General features: G+C 28.9%; 1 long non-coding RNA gene across 48 annotated transcripts in view; it reads left to right on the top strand.

Annotated features, from left to right (window-relative positions):
* The window catches only part of LOC128081683 (uncharacterized), a 35,529-nt gene extending 11,960 nt beyond the window's left edge, over positions 1-23,569 (top strand). Inside the window, exons 7-18 of one of the 48 annotated variants that reach the window (XR_008207328.1) lie at positions 1,009-1,131; positions 1,789-1,952; positions 3,103-3,184; positions 5,364-5,486; positions 6,266-6,347; positions 6,635-6,880; positions 7,168-7,331; positions 7,660-7,864; positions 10,042-10,164; positions 11,723-11,804; positions 15,827-15,867; positions 20,556-20,731. This is a non-coding gene — a long non-coding RNA (uncharacterized LOC128081683). Of the gene's footprint in view, positions 1-106; positions 280-1,008; positions 1,214-1,788; positions 1,953-2,485; positions 2,576-2,733; positions 3,306-5,363; positions 5,487-6,265; positions 6,348-6,634; positions 6,881-7,167; positions 7,414-7,659; positions 8,082-10,041; positions 10,165-11,722; positions 11,846-12,337; positions 12,379-14,677; positions 14,760-15,211; positions 15,253-15,785; positions 15,976-16,320; positions 16,342-18,131; positions 18,255-20,308; positions 20,330-20,555; positions 20,732-21,707; positions 21,881-23,351; positions 23,394-23,558 lie in introns of those variants that run through there. The other 47 variants (XR_008207339.1, XR_008207323.1, XR_008207335.1 and 44 more) reach the window with 47 other exon arrangements.
* The last annotated feature ends 219 nt before the right edge of the window (positions 23,570-23,788 follow it).

Raw genomic sequence — 23,788 nt, 5'->3', positions numbered from 1 at the left:
CTATGAAAATAAGCGATATTTTAGGTTAAAAACTGGGATTTCTATGAAAATAAGCGATATTTAAGGGGAAAAACAGGGATTTCTATGAAAATAAGCGATATTTTAGGTTAAAAACAGGGATTTCTATGAAAATAAGCGATATTTAAGGTTAAAAACAGGGATTTCTATGAAAATAAGCGATATTTGAGGTTAAAAACAGGGATTTCTATGAAAATAAGCGATATTTAAGGGGAAAAACAGGGATTTCTATGAAAATAAGCGATATTTTAGGTTAAAAACAGGGATTTCTATGAAAATAAGCGATATTTTAGGTTAAAAACAGGGATTTCTATGAAAATAAGCGATATTTTAGGTTGAAAACAGGGATTTCTATGAAAATAAGCGATATTTTAGGTTAAAAACAGGGATTTCTATGAAAATAAGCGATATTTAAGGGGAAAAACAGGGATTTCTATGAAAATAAGCGATATTTGAGGTTAAAAACAGGGATTTCTATGAAAATAAGCGATATTTGAGGTTAAAAACAGGGATTTCTATGAAAATAAGCGATATTTTAGGTTAAAAACAGGGATTTCTATGAAAATAAGCGATATTTGAAGTTAAAAACAGGGATTTCTATGAAAATAAGCGATATTTTAGGTTGAAAACAGGGATTTCTATGAAAATAAGCGATATTTAAGGGGAAAAACAGGGATTTCTATGAAAATAAGCGATATTTTAGGTTAAAAACAGGGATTTCTATGAAAATAAGCGATATTTTAGGTTAAAAACAGGGATTTCTATGAAAATAAGCGATATTTAAGGGGAAAAACAGGGATTTCTATGAAAATAAGCGATATTTTAGGTTAAAAACAGGGATTTCTATGAAAATAAGCGATATTTTAGGTTAAAAACTGGGATTTCTATGAAAATAAGCGATATTTTAGGTTAAAAACAGGGATTTCTATGAAAATAAGCGATATTTTAGGTTAAAAACAGGGATTTCTATGAAAATAAGCGATATTTTAGGTTAAAAACAGGGATTTCTATGAAAATAAGCAATATTTAAGGGGAAAAACAGGGATTTCTATGAAAATAAGCGATATTTTAGGTTAAAAACAGGGATTTCTATGAAAATAAGCGATATTTAAGGTTAAAAACAGGGATTTCTATGAAAATAAGCGATATTTAAGGGGAAAAACAGGGATTTCTATGAAAATAAGCGATATTTTAGGTTAAAAACAGGGATTTCTATGAAAATAAGCGATATTTAAGGGGAAAAACAGGGATTTCTATGAAAATAAGCGATATTTTAGGTTAAAAACAGGGATTTCTATGAAAATAAGCGATATTTTAAGGTTAAAAACAGGGATTTCTATGAAAATAAGCGATATTTTAGGTTAAAAACAGGGATTTCTATGAAAATAAGCGATATTTTAGGTTAAAAACAGGGATTTCTATGAAAATAAGCGATATTTGAGGTTAAAAACAGGGATTTCTATGAAAATAAGCGATATTTAAGGGGAAAAACAGGGATTTCTATGAAAATAAGCGATATTTTAGGTTAAAAACAGGGATTTCTATGAAAATAAGCGATATTTTAGGTTAAAAACAGGGATTTCTATGAAAATAAGCGATATTTTAGGTTAAAAACAGGGATTTCTATGAAAATAAGCGATATTTAAGGGGAAAAACAGGGATTTCTATGAAAATAAGCGATATTTTAGGTTAAAAACAGGGATTTCTATGAAAATAAGCGATATTTGAGGTTAAAAACTGGGATTTCTATGAAAATAAGCGATATTTTAGGTTAAAAACAGGGATTTCTATGAAAATAAGCGATATTTTAGGTTAAAAACAGGGATTTCTATGAAAATAAGCGATATTTTAGGGGAAAAACAGGGATTTCTATGAAAATAAGCGATATTTTAGGTTAAAAACAGGGATTTCTATGAAAATAAGCGATATTTTAGGTTAAAAACAGGGATTTCTATGAAAATAAGCGATATTTTAGGTTAAAAACAGGGATTTCTATGAAAATAAGCGATATTTTAGGTTAAAAACAGGGATTTCTATGAAAATAAGCGATATTTAAGGGGAAAAACAGGGATTTCTATGAAAATAAGCGATATTTTAGGTTAAAAACAGGGATTTCTATGAAAATAAGCGATATTTTAGGTTAAAAACAGGGATTTCTATGAAAATAAGCGATATTTGAGGTTAAAAACAGGGATTTCTATGAAAATAAGCGATATTTTAGGTTAAAAACAGGGATTTCTATGAAAATAAGCGATATTTTAGGTTAAAAACTGGGATTTCTATGAAAATAAGCGATATTTGAGGTTAAAAACAGGGATTTCTATGAAAATAAGCGATATTTTAGGTTAAAAACAGGGATTTCTATGAAAATAAGCGATATTTTAGGTTAAAAACTGGGATTTCTATGAAAATAAGCGATATTTAAGGGGAAAAACAGGGATTTCTATGAAAATAAGCGATATTTTAGGTTAAAAACAGGGATTTCTATGAAAATAAGCGATATTTAAGGTTAAAAACTGGGATTTCTATGAAAATAAGCGATATTTGAGGTTAAAAACAGGGATTTCTATGAAAATAAGCGATATTTAAGGGGTTAAAAACAGGGATTTCTATGAAAATAAGCGATATTTTAGGTTAAAAACAGGGATTTCTATGAAAATAAGCGATATTTTAGGTTAAAAACAGGGATTTCTATGAAAATAAGCGATATTTTAGGTTAAAAACAGGGATTTCTATGAAAATAAGCGATATTTAAGGGGAAAAACAGGGATTTCTATGAAAATAAGCGATATTTTAGGTTAAAAACAGGGATTTCTATGAAAATAAGCGATATTTGAGGTTAAAAACAGGGATTTCTATGAAAATAAGCGATATTTTAGGTTAAAAACAGGGATTTCTATGAAAATAAGCGATATTTAAGGGGAAAAACAGGGATTTCTATGAAAATAAGCGATATTTTAGGTTAAAAACAGGGATTTCTATGAAAATAAGCGATATTTTAGGTTAAAAACAGGGATTTCTATGAAAATAAGCGATATTTTAGGTTAAAAACAGGGATTTCTATGAAAATAAGCGATATTTTAGGTTAAAAACAGGGATTTCTATGAAAATAAGCGATATTTAAGGTTAAAAACAGGGATTTCTATGAAAATAAGCGATATTTTAGGTTAAAAACAGGGATTTCTATGAAAATAAGCGATATTTAAGGGGAAAAACAGGGATTTCTATGAAAATAAGCGATATTTTAGGTTAAAAACAGGGATTTCTATGAAAATAAGCGATATTTTAGGTTAAAAACAGGGATTTCTATGAAAATAAGCGATATTTGAGGTTAAAAACAGGGATTTCTATGAAAATAAGCGATATTTTAGGTTAAAAACAGGGATTTCTATGAAAATAAGCGATATTTTAGGTTAAAAACAGGGATTTCTATGAAAATAAGCGATATTTGAGGTTAAAAACAGGGATTTCTATGAAAATAAGCGATATTTTAGGTTAAAAACAGGGATTTCTATGAAAATAAGCGATATTTTAGGTTAAAAACAGGGATTTCTATGAAAATAAGCGATATTTAAGGGGAAAAACAGGGATTTCTATGAAAATAAGCGATATTTTAGGTTAAAAACAGGGATTTCTATGAAAATAAGCGATATTTTAGGTTAAAAACAGGGATTTCTATGAAAATAAGCGATATTTTAGGTTAAAAACAGGGATTTCTATGAAAATAAGCGATATTTTAGGTTAAAAACAGGGATTTCTATGAAAATAAGCGATATTTTAGGTTAAAAACAGGGATTTCTATGAAAATAAGCGATATTTTAGGTTAAAAACAGGGATTTCTATGAAAATAAGCGATATTTTAGGTTAAAAACAGGGATTTCTATGAAAATAAGCGATATTTGAAGTTAAAAACAGGGATTTCTATGAAAATAAGCGATATTTTAGGTTGAAAACAGGGATTTCTATGAAAATAAGCGATATTTGAGGTTAAAAACAGGGATTTCTATGAAAATAAGCGATATTTTAGGTTAAAAACAGGGATTTCTATGAAAATAAGCGATATTTAAGGGGTTAAAAACAGGGATTTCTATGAAAATAAGCGATATTTTAGGTTAAAAACAGGGATTTCTATGAAAATAAGCGATATTTTAGGTTAAAAACAGGGATTTCTATGAAAATAAGCGATATTTGAGGTTAAAAACAGGGATTTCTATGAAAATAAGCGATATTTTAGGTTAAAAACAGGGATTTCTATGAAAATAAGCGATATTTTAGGTTAAAAACAGGGATTTCTATGAAAATAAGCGATATTTTAGGTTAAAAACAGGGATTTCTAGGAAAATAAGCGATATTTTAGGTTAAAAACTGGGATTTCTATGAAAATAAGCAATATTTAAGGGGAAAAACAGGGATTTCTATGAAAATAAGCGATATTTTAGGTTAAAAACAGGGATTTCTAGGAAAATAAGCGATATTTAAGGTTAAAAACTGGGATTTCTATGAAAATAAGCGATATTTGAGGTTAAAAACAGGGATTTCTATGAAAATAAGCGATATTTAAGGGGTTAAAAACAGGGATTTCTATGAAAATAAGCGATATTTGAGGTTAAAAACAGGGATTTCTATGAAAATAAGCGATATTTGAGGTTAAAAACAGGGATTTCTATGAAAATAAGCGATATTTTAGGTTGAAAACAGGGATTTCTAGGAAAATAAGCGATATTTTAGGTTAAAAACAGGGATTTCTATGAAAATAAGCGATATTTAAGGGGAAAAACAGGGATTTCTATGAAAATAAGCGATATTTGAGGTTAAAAACAGGGATTTCTAGGAAAATAAGCGATATTTGAGGTTAAAAACAGGGATTTCTATGAAAATAAGCGATATTTAAGGGGAAAAACAGGGATTTCTATGAAAATAAGCGATATTTGAGGTTAAAAACAGGGATTTCTATGAAAATAAGCGATATTTTAGGTTAAAAACAGGGATTTCTATGAAAATAAGCGATATTTAAGGGGTTAAAAACAGGGATTTCTATGAAAATAAGCGATATTTTAGGTTAAAAACAGGGATTTCTATGAAAATAAGCGATATTTTAGGTTAAAAACAGGGATTTCTATGAAAATAAGCGATATTTGAGGTTAAAAACAGGGATTTCTATGAAAATAAGCGATATTTTAGGTTAAAAACAGGGATTTCTATGAAAATAAGCGATATTTTAGGTTAAAAACAGGGATTTCTATGAAAATAAGCGATATTTAAGGGGAAAAACAGGGATTTCTATGAAAATAAGCGATATTTTAGGTTGAAAACAGGGATTTCTATGAAAATAAGCGATATTTTAGGTTAAAAACAGGGATTTCTATGAAAATAAGCGATATTTAAGGTTAAAAACAGGGATTTCTATGAAAATAAGCGATATTTTAGGTTAAAAACAGGGATTTCTATGAAAATAAGCGATATTTTAGGTTAAAAACAGGGATTTCTATGAAAATAAGCGATATTTTAGGTTAAAAACAGGGATTTCTATGAAAATAAGCGATATTTTAGGTTAAAAACAGGGATTTCTATGAAAATAAGCGATATTTTAAATTAAAAACAGGGATTTCTATGAAAATAAGCGATATTTTAGGTTAAAAACAGGGATTTCTATGAAAATAAGCGATATTTGAAGTTAAAAACAGGGATTTCTAGGAAAATAAGCGATATTTTAGGTTAAAAACAGGGATTTCTATGAAAATAAGCGATATTTTAGGTTAAAAACAGGGATTTCTATGAAAATAAGCGATATTTTAGGTTAAAAACAGGGATTTCTATGAAAATAAGCGATATTTAAGGGGAAAAACAGGGATTTCTATGAAAATAAGCGATATTTTAGGTTAAAAACAGGGATTTCTATGAAAATAAGCGATATTTTAGGTTAAAAACAGGGATTTCTATGAAAATAAGCGATATTTGAGGTTAAAAACAGGGATTTCTATGAAAATAAGCGATATTTTAGGTTAAAAACAGGGATTTCTATGAAAATAAGCGATATTTTAGGTTAAAAACTGGGATTTCTATGAAAATAAGCGATATTTTAGGTTAAAAACAGGGATTTCTATGAAAATAAGCGATATTTTAGGTTAAAAACAGGGATTTCTATGAAAATAAGCGATATTTTAGGTTAAAAACTGGGATTTCTATGAAAATAAGCAATATTTAAGGGGAAAAACAGGGATTTCTATGAAAATAAGCGATATTTTAGGTTAAAAACAGGGATTTCTATGAAAATAAGCGATATTTAAGGTTAAAAACAGGGATTTCTATGAAAATAAGCGATATTTTAGGTTAAAAACAGGGATTTCTATGAAAATAAGCGATATTTAAGGGGAAAAACAGGGATTTCTATGAAAATAAGCGATATTTTAGGTTAAAAACAGGGATTTCTATGAAAATAAGCGATATTTTAGGTTAAAAACAGGGATTTCTATGAAAATAAGCGATATTTTAGGTTGAAAACAGGGATTTCTATGAAAATAAGCGATATTTTAGGTTAAAAACAGGGATTTCTATGAAAATAAGCGATATTTGAGGTTAAAAACAGGGATTTCTATGAAAATAAGCGATATTTGAGGTTAAAAACAGGGATTTCTATGAAAATAAGCGATATTTAAGGTTAAAAACAGGGATTTCTATGAAAATAAGCGATATTTGAGGTTAAAAACAGGGATTTCTATGAAAATAAGCGATATTTTAGGTTAAAAACAGGGATTTCTATGAAAATAAGCGATATTTAAGGTTAAAAACAGGGATTTCTATGAAAATAAGCGATATTTTAGGTTAAAAACAGGGATTTCTATGAAAATAAGCGATATTTTAGGTTAAAAACAGGGATTTCTATGAAAATAAGCGATATTTTAGGTTAAAAACAGGGATTTCTATGAAAATAAGCGATATTTTAGGTTAAAAACAGGGATTTCTATGAAAATAAGCGATATTTTAGGTTAAAAACAGGGATTTCTATGAAAATAAGCGATATTTAAGGGGAAAAACAGGGATTTCTATGAAAATAAGCGATATTTTAGGTTAAAAACAGGGATTTCTATGAAAATAAGCGATATTTAAGGGGAAAAACTGGGATTTCTATGAAAATAAGCGATATTTTAGGGGAAAAACAGGGATTTCTATGAAAATAAGCGATATTTTAGGTTAAAAACAGGGATTTCTATGAAAATAAGCGATATTTTAGGTTAAAAACAGGGATTTCTATGAAAATAAGCGATATTTAAGGGGAAAAACAGGGATTTCTATGAAAATAAGCGATATTTAAGGTTAAAAACAGGGATTTCTATGAAAATAAGCGATATTTAAGGGGAAAAACAGGGATTTCTATGAAAATAAGCGATATTTTAGGTTAAAAACAGGGATTTCTAGGAAAATAAGCGATATTTTAGGTTAAAAACAGGGATTTCTATGAAAATAAGCGATATTTGAGGTTAAAAACAGGGATTTCTATGAAAATAAGCGATATTTTAGGTTAAAAACAGGGATTTCTATGAAAATAAGCGATATTTTAGGTTAAAAACAGGGATTTCTATGAAAATAAGCGATATTTTAGGTTAAAAACTGGGATTTCTATGAAAATAAGCGATATTTTAGGTTAAAAACAGGGATTTCTATGAAAATAAGCGATATTTAAGGGGAAAAACAGGGATTTCTATGAAAATAAGCGATATTTAAGGGGAAAAACAGGGATTTCTATGAAAATAAGCGATATTTTAGGTTAAAAACAGGGATTTCTATGAAAATAAGCGATATTTTAGGGGAAAAACAGGGATTTCTATGAAAATAAGCGATATTTTAGGTTAAAAACAGGGATTTCTATGAAAATAAGCGATATTTAAGGGGAAAAACAGGGATTTCTATGAAAATAAGCGATATTTTAGGTTAAAAACAGGGATTTCTATGAAAATAAGCGATATTTAAGGTTAAAAACTGGGATTTCTATGAAAATAAGCGATATTTGAGGTTAAAAACAGGGATTTCTATGAAAATAAGCGATATTTAAGGGGAAAAACAGGGATTTCTAGGAAAATAAGCGATATTTTAGGTTAAAAACAGGGATTTCTAGGAAAATAAGCGATATTTTGATGATAAAAACAGGGATTTCTATGAAAATAAGCGATATTTTAGGTTAAAAACAGGGATTTCTATGAAAATAAGCGATATTTTAGGTTAAAAACAGGGATTTCTATGAAAATAAGCGATATTTAAGGGGAAAAACAGGGATTTCTATGAAAATAAGCGATATTTGAGGTTAAAAACAGGGATTTCTATGAAAATAAGCGATATTTGAGGTTAAAAACAGGGATTTCTATGAAAATAAGCGATATTTTAGGTTAAAAACATGGGATTTCTATGAAAATAAGCGATATTTGAGGTTAAAAACAGGGATTTCTATGAAAATAAGCGATATTTTAGGTTAAAAACAGGGATTTCTATGAAAATAAGCGATATTTTAGGTTAAAAACAGGGATTTCTATGAAAATAAGCGATATTTTAGGTTGAAAACAGGGATTTCTATGAAAATAAGCGATATTTGAGGTTAAAAACAGGGATTTCTATGAAAATAAGCGATATTTGAGGTTAAAAACAGGGATTTCTATGAAAATAAGCGATATTTAAGGGGAAAAACAGGGATTTCTATGAAAATAAGCGATATTTGAGGTTAAAAACAGGGATTTCTATGAAAATAAGCGATATTTAAGGGGAAAAACAGGGATTTCTATGAAAATAAGCGATATTTAGGATAAAAACAGGGATTTCTATGAAAATAAGCGATATTTTAGGTTAAAAACAGGGATTTCTATGGAAATAAGCGATATTTTAGGTTAAAAACAGGGATTTCTATGAAAATAAGCGATATTTTAGGTTAAAAACAGGGATTTCTATGAAAATAAGCGATATTTAAGGGGAAAAACAGGGATTTCTATGAAAATAAGCGATATTTAGGTTAAAAACAGGGATTTCTATGAAAATAAGCGATATTTAAGGTTGAAAAACAGGGATTTCTATGGAAATAAGCGATATTTTAGGTTAAAAACAGGGATTTCTATGAAAATAAGCGATATTTTAGGTTAAAAACAGGGATTTCTATGAAAATAAGCGATATTTGAGGTTAAAAACAGGGATTTCTATGAAAATAAGCGAATATTTAAGGGGAAAAACAGGGATTTCTATGAAAATAAGCGATATTTAAGGGGTTAAAAACAGGGATTTCTATGAAAATAAGCGATATTTGAGGTTAAAAACAGGGATTTCTATGAAAATAAGCGATATTTTAGGTTAAAAACAGGGATTTCTATGAAAATAAGCGATATTTTAGGTGGAAAACAGGGATTTCTATGAAAATAAGCGATATTTTAGGTTAAAAACAGGGATTTCTATGAAAATAAGCGATATTTTAGGTTGAAAACAGGGATTTGTATGAAAATAAGCGATATTTCAGGTTAAAAACAGGGATTTCTATGAAAATAAGCGATATTTGAGGATAAAAACTGGGATTTCTATGAAAATAAGCGATATTTAAGGGGAAAAACAGGGATTTCTATGGAAATAAGCGATATTTTAGGTTAAAAACAGGGATTTCTATGAAAATAACCGATATTTGAGGTTAAAAACAGGGATTTCTATGAAAATAAGCGATATTTAAGGGGAAAAACAGGGATTTCTATGAAAATAAGCGATATTTTAGGTTAAAAACAGGGATTTCTATGAAAATAAGCGATATTTTAGGTTAAAAACAGGGATTTCTAGGAAAATAAGCGATATTTAAGGGGAAAAACAGGGATTTCTATGAAAATAAGCAATATTTGAGGTTAAAAACAGGGATTTCTATGAAAATAAGCGATATTTAAGGGGAAAAACAGGGATTTCTATGAAAATAAGCGATATCTTAGGATAAAAACAGGGATTTCAATGAAAATAAGCGATATTTTAGGTTAAAAACAGGGATTTCTATGAAAATAAGCGATATTTTAGGTTAAAAACAGGGATTTCTATGAAAATAAGCGATATTTGAGGTTAAAAACAGGGATTTCTATGAAAATAAGCTATATTTAAGGGGAAAAACAGGGATTTCTATGAAAATAAGCGATATTTGAGGTTAAAAACAGGGATTTCTAGGAAAATAAGCGATATTTGAGGATAAAAACAGGGATTTCTAGGAAAATAAGCGATATTTAAGGGGAAAAACAGGGATTTCTATGGAAATAAGCGATATTTAAGGGGAAAAACAGGGATTTCTATGAAAATAAGCGATATTTTAGGTTAAAAACAGGGATTTCTAGGAAAATAAGTGATATTTGAGGTTAAAAACAGGGATTTCTATGAAAATAAGCGATATTTGAGGTTAAAAACAGGGATTTCTATGAAAATAAGCGATATTTTAGGTGGAAAACAGGGATTTCTATGAAAATAAGCGATATTTTAGGTTAAAAACAGGGATTTCTATGAAAATAAGCGATATTTTAGGTTGAAAACAGGGATTTGTATGAAAATAAGCGATATTTCAGGTTAAAAACAGGGATTTCTATGAAAATAAGCGATATTTGAGGATAAAAACTGGGATTTCTATGAAAATAAGCGATATTTAAGGGGAAAAACAGGGATTTCTATGGAAATAAGCGATATTTTAGGTTAAAAACAGGGATTTCTATGAAAATAACCGATATTTGAGGTTAAAAACAGGGATTTCTAGGAAAGTAAGCGATATTTCAGGGGAAAAACAGGGATTTCTATGAAAATAAGCGATATTTGAGGTTAAAAACAGGGATTTCTATGAAAATAAGCGATATTTTAGGTTAAAAACAGGGATTTCTAGGAAAATAAGCGATATTTAAGGGGAAAAACAGGGATTTCTATGAAAATAAGCGATATTTAAGGGGAAAAACAGGGATATCTATGAAAATAAGCGATATCTTAGGATAAAAACAGGGATTTCAATGAAAATAAGCGATATTTTAGGTTGAAAACAGGGATTTCTATGGAAATAAGCGATATTTTAGGTTAAAAACAGGGATTTCTATGAAAATAAGCGATATTTTAGGTTAAAAACAGGGATTTCTAGGAAAATAAGCGATATTTGAGGTTAAAAACAGGGATTTCTATGAAAATAAGCGATATTTAAGGGGAAAAACAGGGATTTCTATGAAAATAAGCGATATTTGAGGTAAAAAACAGGGATTTCTAGGAAAATAAGCGATATTTGAGGATAAAAACAGGGATTTCTAGGAAAATAAGCGATATTTAAGGGGAAAAACAGGGATTTCTATGGAAATAAGCGATATTTAAGGGGAAAAACAGGGATTTCTATGAAAATAAGCGATATTTTAGGTTAAAAACAGGGATTTCTATGAAAATAAGCGATATTTGAGGTTAAAAACAGGGATTTCTATGAAAATAAGCGATATTTGAGGTTAAAAACAGGGATTTCTATGAAAATAAGCGATATTTTAGGTTGAAAACTGGGATTTCTATGAAAATAAGCGATATTTTAGGTTAAAAACAGGGATTTCTATGAAAATAAGCGATATTTTAGGTTGAAAACAGGGATTTGTATGAAAATAAGCGATATTTCAGGTTAAAAACAGGGATTTCTATGAAAATAAGCGATATTTGAGGATAAAAACTGGGATTTCTATGAAAATAAGCGATATTTAAGGGGAAAAACAGGGATTTCTATGAAAATAAGTGATATTTAAGGTTAAAAACAGGGATTTCTATGAAAATAAGCGATATTTTAGGTTAAAAACAGGGATTTCTTTGAAAATAAGCGATATTTTAGGTTAAAAACAGGGATTTCTAGGAAAATAAGCGATATTTTAGGGGAAAAACAGGGATTTCTATGAAAATAAGCGATATTTTAGGTTGAAAACAGGGATTTGTATGAAAATAAGCGATATTTCAGGTTAAAAACAGGGATTTCTATGAAAATAAGCGATATTTTAGGATAAAAACTGGGATTTCTATGAAAATAAGCGATATTTTAGGTTAAAAACTGGGATTTCTACGAAAATAAGCGATATTTTAGGTTAAAAACAGGGATTTCTATGAAAATAAGCGATATTTAAGGGGAAAAACAGGGATTTCTATGAAAATAAGCGATATTTAAGGGGAAAAACAGGGATTTCTATGAAAATAAGCGATATTTTAGGTTAAAAACTGGGATTTCTATGAAAATAAGCGATATTTAAGGGGAAAAACAGGGATTTCTATGAAAATAAGCGATATTTGAGGTTAAAAACTGGGATTTCTATGAAAATAAGCAATATTTGAGGTTAAAAACAGGGATTTCTATGAAAATAAGCGATATTTAAGGTTAAAAACAGGGATTTCTATGAAAATAAGCGATATTTAAGGGGAAAAACAGGGATTTCTATGAAAATAAGCGATATTTAAGGGGAAAAACAGGGATTTCTACGAAAATAAGCGATATTTTAGGTTAAAAACAGGGATTTCTATGAAAATAAGCGATATCTTAGGTTAAAAACAGGGATTTCTAGGAAAATAAGTGATATTTTGATGATAAAAACAGGGATTTCTATGAAAATAAGTGATAGTTTAGGTTAAAAACAGGGATTTCTATGAAAATAAGCGATATTTTAAATTAAAAACAGGGATTTCTATGAAAATAAGCGATATTTTAAATTAAAAACAGGGATTTCTATGAAAATAAGCGATATTTGAGGTTAAAAACAGGGATTTCTATGAAAATAAGTGATATTTTAGGTTAAAAACAGGGATTTCTATGAAAATAAGCGATATTTAAGGGGAAAAACAGGGATTTCTATGAAAATAAGCGATATTTTAGGTTAAAAACAGGGATTTCTATGAAAATAAGCGATATTTTAGGTTGAAAACAGGGATTTGTATGAAAATAAGCGATATTTCAGGTTAAAAACAGGGATTTCTATGAAAATAAGCGATATTTGAGGATAAAAACTGGGATTTCTATGAAAATAAGCGATATTTAAGGGGAAAAACAGGGATTTCTATGGAAATAAGCGATATTTTAGGTTAAAAACAGGGATTTCTATGAAAATAACCGATATTTGAGGTTAAAAACAGGGATTTCTAGGAAAGTAAGCGATATTTTTGGGGAAAAACAGAAATTTCTATGAAAATAAGCGATATTTTAGGTTAAAAACAGGGATTTCTATGAAAATAAGCGATATTTTAGGTTAAAAACAGGGATTTCTAGGAAAATAAGCGATATTTAAGGGGAAAAACAGGGATTTCTATGAAAATAAGCAATATTTGAGGTTAAAAACAGGGATTTCTATGAAAATAAGCGATATTTAAGGGGAAAAACAGGGATTTCTATGAAAATAAGCGATATCTTAGGATAAAAACAGGGATTTCAATGAAAATAAGCGATATTTTAGGTTAAAAACAGGGATTTCTATGGAAATAAGCGATATTTTAGGTTAAAAACAGGGATTTCTATGAAAATAAGCGATATTTTAGGTTAAAAACTGGGATTTCTATGAAAATAAGCTATATTTAAGGGGAAAAACAGGGATTTCTATGAAAATAAGCGATATTTTAGGTTAAAAACAGGGATTTCTAGGAAAATAAGCGATATTTGAGGATAAAAACAGGGATTTCTAGGAAAATAAGCGATATTTAAGGGGAAAAACAGGGATTTCTATGGAAATAAGCGATATTTAAGGGGAAAAACAGGGATTTCTATGAAAATAAGCGATATTTTAGGTTAAAAACAGGGATTTCTAGGAAAATAAGTGATATTTGAGGTTAAAAACAGGGATTTCTATGAAAATAAGCGATATTTGAGGTTAAAAACAGGGATTTCTATGAAAATAAGCGATATTTTAGGTGGAAAACAGGGATTTCTATGAAAATAAGCGATATTTTAGGTTAAAAACAGGGATTTCTATGAAAATAAGCGATATTTTAGGTTGAAAACAGGGATTTGTATGAAAATAAGCGATATTTCAGGTTAAAAACAGGGATTTCTATGAAAATAAGCGATATTTGAGGATAAAAACTGGGATTTCTATGAAAATAAGCGATATTTAAGGGGAAAAACAGGGATTTCTATGGAAATAAGCGATATTTTAGGTTAAAAACAGGGATTTCTATGAAAATAAGCGATATTTAAGGTTAAAAACAGGGATTTCTAGGAAAGTAAGCGATATTTTTGGGGAAAAACAGGGATTTCTATGAAAATAAGCGATATTTTAGGTTAAAAACAGGGATTTCTATGAAAATAAGCGATATTTTAGGTTAAAAACAGGGATTTCTATGAAAATAAGCGATATTTAAGGGGTTAAAAACAGGGATTTCTATGAAAATAAGCGATATTTAAGGGGAAAAACAGGGATATCTATGAAAATAAGCGATATCTTAGGATAAAAACAGGGATTTCAATGAAAATAAGCGATATTTTAGGTTGAAAACAGGGATTTCTATGAAAATAAGCGATATTTTAGGTTAAAAACAGGGATTTCTATGAAAATAAGCGATATTTTAGGTTAAAAACAGGGATTTCTAGGAAAATAAGCGATATTTGAGGTTAAAAACAGGGATTTCTATGAAAATAAGCGATATTTTAGGATAAAAACTGGGATTTCTATGAAAATAAGCGATATTTGAGGTTAAAAACAGGGATTTCTATGAAAATAAGCGATATTTTAGGTTAAAAACAGGGATTTCTATGAAAATAAGCGATATTTAAGGTTAAAAACAGGGATTTCTATGAAAATAAGCGATATTTAAGGGGAAAAAACAGGGATTTCTATGAAAATAAGCGATATTTAAGGGGAAAAACAGGGATTTCTATGAAAATAAGCGATATTTTAGGTTAAAAACAGGGATTTCTAGGAAAATAAGCGATATTTAGGTTAAAAACAGGGATTTCTAGGAAAATAAGTGATATTTTGATGATAAAAACAGGGATTTCTATGAAAATAAGCGATATTTAAGGTTAAAAACAGGGATTTCTATGAAAATAAGCGATATTTTAAATTAAAAACAGGGATTTCTATGAAAATAAGCGATATTTTAAATTAAAAACAGGGATTTCTATGAAAATAAGCGATATTTTAGGTGGAAAACAGGGATTTCTACGCAAATAAGCGATATTTGAGGATAAAAACAGGGATTTCTATGAAAATAAGCGATATCTTAGGTTAAAAACAGGGATTTCTATGAAAATAAGTGATATTTTAGGTTAAAAACAGGGATTTCTATGAAAATAAGCGATATTTGAGGTTAAAAACAGGGATTTCTATGAAAATAAGCGATATTTAAGGGGAAAAACTGGGATTTCTATGAAAATAAGCGATATTTAAGGGGAAAAACAGGGATTTCTAGGAAAATAAGCGATATTTAAGGTTAAAAACAGGGATTTCTATGAAAATAAGCGATATTTTAGGTTAAAAACTGGGATTTCTATGAAAATAAGCGATATTTTAGGTTAGAAACAGGGATTTCTATGAAAATAAGCGATATTTAAGGGGAAAAACAGGGATTTCTATGAAAATAAGCGATATCTTAGGATAAAAACAGGGATTTCTATGAAAATAAGCAATATTTTAGGTTAAAAACAGGGATTTCTAGGAAAATAAGTGATATTTCAGGTTAAAAACAGGGATTTCTATGAAAATAAGCGATATTTGAGGTTAAAAACAGGGATTTCTATGAAAATAAGCGATATTTTAGGTGGAAAACAGGGATTTCTATGAAAATAAGCGATATTTTAGGTTAAAAACAGGGATTTCTATGAAAATAAGCGATATTTTAGGTTGAAAACAGGGATTTCTATGAAAATAAGCGATATTTCAGGTTAAAAACAGGGATTTCTATGAAAATAAGCGATATTTGAGGATAAAAACAGGGATTTCTATGAAAATAAGCGATATTTAAGGGGAAAAAACAGGGATTTCTATGAAAATAAGCGATATTTTAGGTTAAAAACAGGGATTTCTATGAAAATAAGCGATATTTAAGGGGAAAAACAGGGATTTCTTTGAAAATAAGCGATATTTTAGGTTAAAAACAGGGATTTCTATGAAAATAAGCGATATTTTAGGTTAAAAACAGGGATTTCTAGGAAAATAAGCGATATTTAAGGGGAAAAAACAGGGATTTCTAGGAAAATAAGCGATATCTTAGGTTAAAAACAGGGATTTCTATGAAAATAAGCGATATTTTAGGTTAAAAACAGGGATTTCTAGGAAAATAAGCGATATTTTAGGTTAAAAACTGGGATTTCTATGAAAATAAGCGATATTTTAGGTTAAAAACAGGGATTTCTATGAAAATAAGCGATATTTAAGGGGAAAAACAGGGATTTCTATGAAAATAAGCGATATTTAAGGGGAAAAACAGGGATTTCTATGAAAATAAGCGATATTTTAGGTTAAAAACAGGGATTTCTAGGAAAATAAGCGATATTTAAGGTTAAAAACTGGGATTTCTATGAAAATAAGCGATATTTTATGTTAAAAACTGGGATTTCTATGAAAATAAGCAATATTTAAGGGGAAAAACAGGGATTTCTATGAAAATAAGCGATATTTAAGGTTAAAAACAGGGATTTCTATGAAAATAAGCGATATTTTAAGGTTAAAAACTGGGATTTCTATGGAAATAAGCGATATTTTAGGTTAAAAACAGGGATTTCTATGAAAATAAGCGCTATCTTAGGTTAAAAACAGGGATTTCTATGGAAATAAGCGATATTTTAGGTTAAAAAACAGGGATTTCTATGAAAATAAGTGATATTTTAGGTTAAAAACAGGGATTTCTATGAAAATAAGCGATATTTGAGGTTAAAAACAGGGATTTCTAGGAAAATAAGCGATATTTTGATGATAAAAACAGGGATTTCTATGAAAATAAGTGATAGTTTAGGTTAAAAACAGGGATTTCTATGAAAATAAGCGATATTTTAAATTAAAAACAGGGATTTCTATGAAAATAAGCGATATTTGAGGTTGAAAACTGGGATTTCTATGAAAATAAGCGATATTTTAGGTTAAAAACAGGGATTTCTACGCAAATAAGCGATATTTGAGGATAAAAACAGGGATTTCTATGAAAATAAGCGATATTTAAGGGGAAAAACAGGGATTTCTATGAAAACAAGCGATATTTAAGGCGAAAAACTGGGATTTCTATGAAAATAAGCGATATTTGAGGTTAAAAACAGGGATTTCTATGAAAATAAGCGATATTTAAGGGGAAAAAACAGGGATTTCTATGAAAATAAGCGATATTTGAGGATAAAAACTGGGATTTCTATGAAAATAAGCGATATTTAAGAGGAAAAACAGGGATTTCTATGAAAATAAGCGATATTTAAGGGGAAAAACAGGGATTTCTATGAAAATAAGCGATATTTTAGGTTAGAAACAGGGATTTCTATGAAAATAAGCGATATTTTAGGTTAAAAACAGGGATTTCTAGGAAAATAAGCGATATTTGAGGTTAAAAACAGGGATTTCTATGAAAATAAGCGATATTTAAGGGGAAAAACAGGGATTTCTATGAAAATAAGCGATATTTTAGGTTAAAAACAGGGATTTCTATGAAAATAAGCGATATTTTAGGTTGAAAAACAGGGATTTCTATGGAAATAAGCGATATTTTAGGTTGAAAACAGGGATTTCTATGAAAATAAGCGATATTTTAGGTTAAAAACAGGGATTTCTATGAAAATAAGCGATATTTGAGGTTAAAAACAGGGATTTCTATGAAAATAAGCGATATTTAAGGGGAAAAAACTGGGATTTCTATGAAAATAAGCGATATTTGAGGTTAAAAACAGGGATTTCTAGGAAAATAAGCGATATTTTAGGGGAAAAACAGGGATTTCTAGGAAAATAAGCGATATTTAAGGGGAAAAACAGGGATTTCTAGGAAAATAAGCGATATTTAAGGGGAAAAACAGGGATTTCTATGAAAATAAGCGATATTTAAGGGGAAAAACAGGGATTTCTATGAAAATAAGCGATATTTAAGGGGAAAAACAGGGATTTCTATGAAAATAAGCGATATTTAGATGATAAAAACAGGGATTTCTAGGAAAATAAGCGATATTTTAGGTTAAAAACAGGGATTTCTATGAAAATAAGCGATATTTAAGGGGAAAAACAGGGATTTCTATGAAAATAAGCGATATTTAAGGGGAAAAACAGGGATTTCTATGAAAATAAGCGATATTTTAGGTTAAAAACAGGGATTTCTAGGAAAATAAGCGATATTTAAGGGGAAAAACTGGGATTTCTATGAAAATAAGCGATATTTTAGGTTAAAAACTGGGATTCCTATGAAAATAAGCAATATTTAAGGGGAAAAACAGGGATTTCTATGAAAATAAGCGATATTTTAGGTTAAAAACAGGGATTTCTAGGAAAATAAGCGATATTTTAGGTTAAAAACTGGGATTTCTATGAAAATAAGCGATATTTGAGGTTAAAAACAGGGATTTCTATGAAAATAAGCGATATTTTAGGTTAAAAACAGGGATTTCTATGAAAATAAGCGATATTTTACGTTAAAAACTGGGATTTCTATGGAAATAAGCGATATTTAAGGGGGAAAAACTGGGATATCTATGAAAATAAGCGATATTTAAGGGGAAAAACAGGGATTTCTATGAAAATAAGCGATATTTTAGGGGAATAACAGGGATTTCTATGAAAATAAGCGATATTTGAGGTTAAAAACAGGGATTTCTATGAAAATAAGCGATATTTTAGGTTAAAAACTGGGATTTCTATGGAAATAAGCGATATTTTAGGTTAAAAACAGGGATTTCTATGAAAATAAGCGATATTTGAGGTTAAAAACAGGGATTTCTATGAAAATAAGTGATAATTATGGGGGAAAACAGGGATTTCTATGAAAATAAGCGATATTTTAGGTTAAAAACAGGGATTTCTATGAAAATAAGTGATAATTATGAGGGGAAAACAGGGATTTCTATGAAAATAAGCGATATTTAAGGTTAAAAACAGGGATTTCTATGAAAATAAGCGATATTTAAGGGGAAAAAACAGGGATTTCTACGAAAATAAGCGATATTTTAGGGGAAAACAGGGATTTCTATGAAAATAAGCGATATTTAAATTAAAAACTGGGATTTCTATGAAAATAAGCGATATTTTAGGTTAAAAACAGGGATTTCTAGGAAAATAAGCGATATTTTAGGTTAAAAAACAGGGATTTCTAGGAAAATAAGCGATATTTGAGGTAAAAAACAGGGATTTCTATGAAAATAAGCGATATTTAAGGGGAAAAACAGGGATTTCTATGAAAATAAGCGATATCTTAGGTTAAAAACTGGGATTTCTATGAAAATAAGCGATATTTAAGGTTAAAAACTGGGATTTCTATGAAAATAAGCGATATTTTAGGTTAAAAAACAGGGATTTCTATGAAAATAAGCGATATTTTAGGTTAAAAACAGGGATTTCTATGAAAACAAGCGATATTTAAGGGGAAAAACTGGGATTTCTATGAAAATAAGCGATATTTGAGGTTAAAAACAGGGATTTCTATGAAAATAAGCGATATTTGAGGTTAAAAACAGGGATTTCTATGGAAATAAGTGATATTTTAGGTTAAAAACAGGGATTTCTATGAAAATAAGCGATATTTGAGGGGAAAAAGAGGGATTTCTATGAAAATAAGCGATATTTGAGGTTAAAAACAGGGATTTCTATGAAAATAAGCGATATTTTAGGTTAAAAACTGGGATTTCTATGGAAATAAGCGATATTTTAGGTTAAAAACAGGGATTTCTATGAAAATAAGCGCTATCTTAGGTTAAAAACAGGGATTTCTATGGAAATAAGCGATATTTTAGGTTAAAAACAGGGATTTCTAGGAAAATAAGCGATATTTTAGGTTAAAAACAGGGATTTCTATGAAAATAAGCGATATTTGAGGTTAAAAACAGGGATTTCTATGAAAATAAGCGATATTTAAGGGGAAAAACAGGGATTTCTATGAAAATAAGCGATATTTTAGGTTAAAAACAGGGATTTCTATGAAAATAAGCGATATTTGAGGTTAAAAACAGGGATTTCTAGGAAAATAAGCGATATTTTAGGTTAAAAACTGGGATTTCAATGAAAATAAGCGATATTTAAGGGGAAAAAACAGGGATTTCTATGAAAATAAGCGATATTTAAGGGGAAAAACAGGGATTTCTATGAAAATAAGCGATATTTTAGGTTGAAAACTGGGATTTCTACGAAAATAAGCGATATTTTAGGTTAAAAACAGGGATTTCTATGAAAATAAGCGATATTTAAGGGGAAAAACAGGGATTTCTATGAAAATAAGCGATATTTAAGGGGAAAAAACAGGGATTTCTATGAAAATAAGCGATATTTTAGGTTAAAAACTGGGATTTCTATGAAAATAAGCGATATTTAAGGGGAAAAACAGGGATTTCTATGAAAATAAGCGATATTTGAGGTTAAAAACTGGGATTTCTATGAAAATAAGCAATATTTGAGGTTAAAAACAGGGATTTCTATGAAAATAAGCGATATTTAAGGTTAAAAACAGGGATTTCTATGAAAATAAGCGATATTTAAGGTTAAAAACTGGGATTTCTATGAAAATAAGCGATATTTGAGGTTAAAAACAGGGATTTCTAGGAAAATAAGCGATATTTTAGGTTAAAAACAGGGATTTCTAGGAAAATAAGCGATATTTAAGGTTAAAAACAGGGATTTCTAGGAAAATAAGTGATATTTTGATGATAAAAACAGGGATTTCTATGAAAATAAGTGATAGTTTAGGTTAAAAACAGGGATTTCTATGAAAATAAGCGATATTTTAAATTAAAAACAGGGATTTCTATGAAAATAAGCGATATTTAAGGGGAAAAACAGGGATTTCTATGAAAATAAGCGATATTTGAGGTTAAAAACTGGGATTTCTATGAAAATAAGCAATATTTAAGGGGAAAAACAGGGATTTCTATGAAAATAAGCGATATTTTAGGTTAAAAACTGGGATTTCTATGAAAATAAGCGATATTTAAGGTTAAAAACTGGGATTTCTATGAAAATAAGCGATATTTGAGGTTAAAAACAGGGATTTCTATGAAAATAAGCGATATTTAAGGGGAAAAACAGGGATTTCTATGAAAATAAGCGATATCTTAGGTTAAAAACAGGGATTTCTAGGAAAATAAGTGATATTTTAGGTTAAAAACAGGGATTTCTATGAAAATAAGCGATATTTGAGGTTAAAAACAGGGATTTCTAGGAAAATAAGCGATATTTTGATGATAGAAACTGGGATTTCTATGAAAATAAGTGATAGTTTAGGTTAAAAACAGGGATTTCTATGAAAATAAGCGATATTTGAGGTTAAAAAACAGGGATTTCTAGGAAAATAAGCGATATTTTAGGTTGAAAACTGGGATTTCTATGAAAATAAGCGATATTTAAGGGGAAAAACAGGGATTTCTATGAAAATAAGCGATATTTAAGGGGAAAAACAGGGATTTCTATGAAAATAAGCGATATTTTAGGTTAAAAACTGGGATTTCTATGAAAATAAGCGATATTTAAGGGGAAAAAACAGGGATTTCTATGAAAATAAGCGATATTTGAGGTTAAAAACTGGGATTTCTATGAAAATAAGCAATATTTGAGGTTAAAAACAGGGATTTCTATGAAAATAAGCGATATTTAAGGTTAAAAACAGGGATTTCTATGAAAATAAGCGATATTTAAGGGGAAAAACAGGGATTTCTATGAAAATAAGCGATATTTAAGGGGAAAAACAGGGATTTCTACGAAAATAAGCGATATTTAAGGGGAAAAACAGGGATTTCTAGGAAAATAAGCGATATCTTAGGTTAAAAACAGGGATTTCTAGGAAAATAAGTGATATTTTGATGATAAAAACAGGGATTTCTATGAAAATAAGTGATAGTTTAGGTTAAAAACAGGGATTTCTATGAAAATAAGCGATATTTTAAATTAAAAACAGGGATTTCTATGAAAATAAGCGATATTTTAAATTAAAAACAGGGATTTCTATGAAAATAAGCGATATTTGAGGTTAAAAACTGGGATTTCTATGAAAATAAGCAATATTTAAGGGGAAAAACAGGGATTTCTATGAAAATAAGCGATATTTTAGGTTAAAAACTGGGATTTCTATGAAAATAAGCGATATTTAAGGTTAAAAACTGGGATTTCTATGAAAATAAGCGATATTTGAGGTTAAAAACAGGGATTTCTATGAAAATAAGCGATATTTAAGGGGAAAAACAGGGATTTCTAGGAAAATAAGCGATATCTTAGGTTAAAAACAGGGATTTCTAGGAAAATAAGTGATATTTTAGGTTAAAAACAGGGATTTCTATGAAAATAAGCGATATTTGAGGTTAAAAACAGGGATTTCTATGAAAATAAGCGATATTTTGATGATAAAAAACTGGGATTTCTATGAAAATAAGTGATAGTTTAGGTTAAAAACAGGGATTTCTATGAAAATAAGCGATATTTTAAATTAAAAACAGGGATTTCTATGAAAATAAGCGATATTTGAGGTTGAAAACTGGGATTTCTATGAAAATAAGCGATATTTAAGGGGAAAAACAGGGATTTCTACGCAAATAAGCGATATTTGAGGATAAAAACAGGGATTTCTATGAAAATAAGCGATATTTTAGGTTAAAAACAGGGATTTCTATGAAAACAAGCGATATTTTAGGTTAAAAACTGGGATTTCTATGAAAATAAGCGATATTTGAGGTTAAAAACAGGGATTTCTATGAAAATAAGCGATATTTAAGGGGAAAAACTGGGATTTCTATGAAAATAAGCGATATTTAAGGGGAAAAACAGGGATTTCTAGGAAAATATGGGATATTTAAGGTTAAAAAAAGGGATTTCTATGAAAATAAGCGATATTTGAGGTTAAAAACTGGGATTTCTAGGAAAATAAGCGATATTTTAGGTTAAAAACAGGGATTTCTAGGAAAATAAGCGATATTTTAGGTTAAAAACAGGGATTTCTAGGAAAATAAGCGATATTTGAGGTTAAAAACTGGGATTTCTATGAAAATAAGCAATATTTTAGGTCAAAAACAGGGATTTCTATGAAAATAAGTGATATTTCAGGTTTAAAAACAGGGATTTCTATGAAAATAAGCGATATTTGAGGTTAAAAACAGGGATTTCTATGAAAATAAGCGATATTTTAGGTGGAAAACAGGGATTTCTATGAAAATAAGCGATATTTTAGGTTAAAAACAGGGATTTCTATGAAAATAAGCGATATTTTAGGTTGAAAACAGGGATTTCTATGAAAATAAGCGATATTTCAGGTTAAAAACAGGGATTTCTATGAAAATAAGCGATATTTGAGGATAAAAACTGGGATTTCTATGAAAATAAGCGATATTTAAGGGGGGAAAAACAGGGATTTCTATGAAAATAAGCGATATTTAAGGTTAAAAACAGGGATTTCTATGAAAATAAGCGATATTTTAGGGGAAAAACGGATTTCTTTGAAAATAAGCGATATTTTAGGTTAAAAACAGGGATTTCTATGAAAATAAGCGATATTTAAGGGGAAAAACAGGGATTTCTAGGAAAATAAGCGATATTTAAGGGGAAAAACAGGGATTTCTAGGAAAATAAGCGATATTTTTAGGTTAAAAACAGGGATTTCTATGAAAATAAGCGATATTTTAGGTTAAAAACAGGGATTTCTAGGAAAA

The sequence above is a fragment of the Tympanuchus pallidicinctus genome, unplaced genomic scaffold, assembly GCF_026119805.1.
Source record: "Tympanuchus pallidicinctus isolate F22 unplaced genomic scaffold, pur_lepc_1.0 scaffold210, whole genome shotgun sequence".
Lineage (NCBI taxonomy): Eukaryota > Metazoa > Chordata > Aves > Galliformes > Phasianidae > Tympanuchus > Tympanuchus pallidicinctus.
This window is presented reverse-complemented; position numbering and strand designations above follow the sequence as displayed.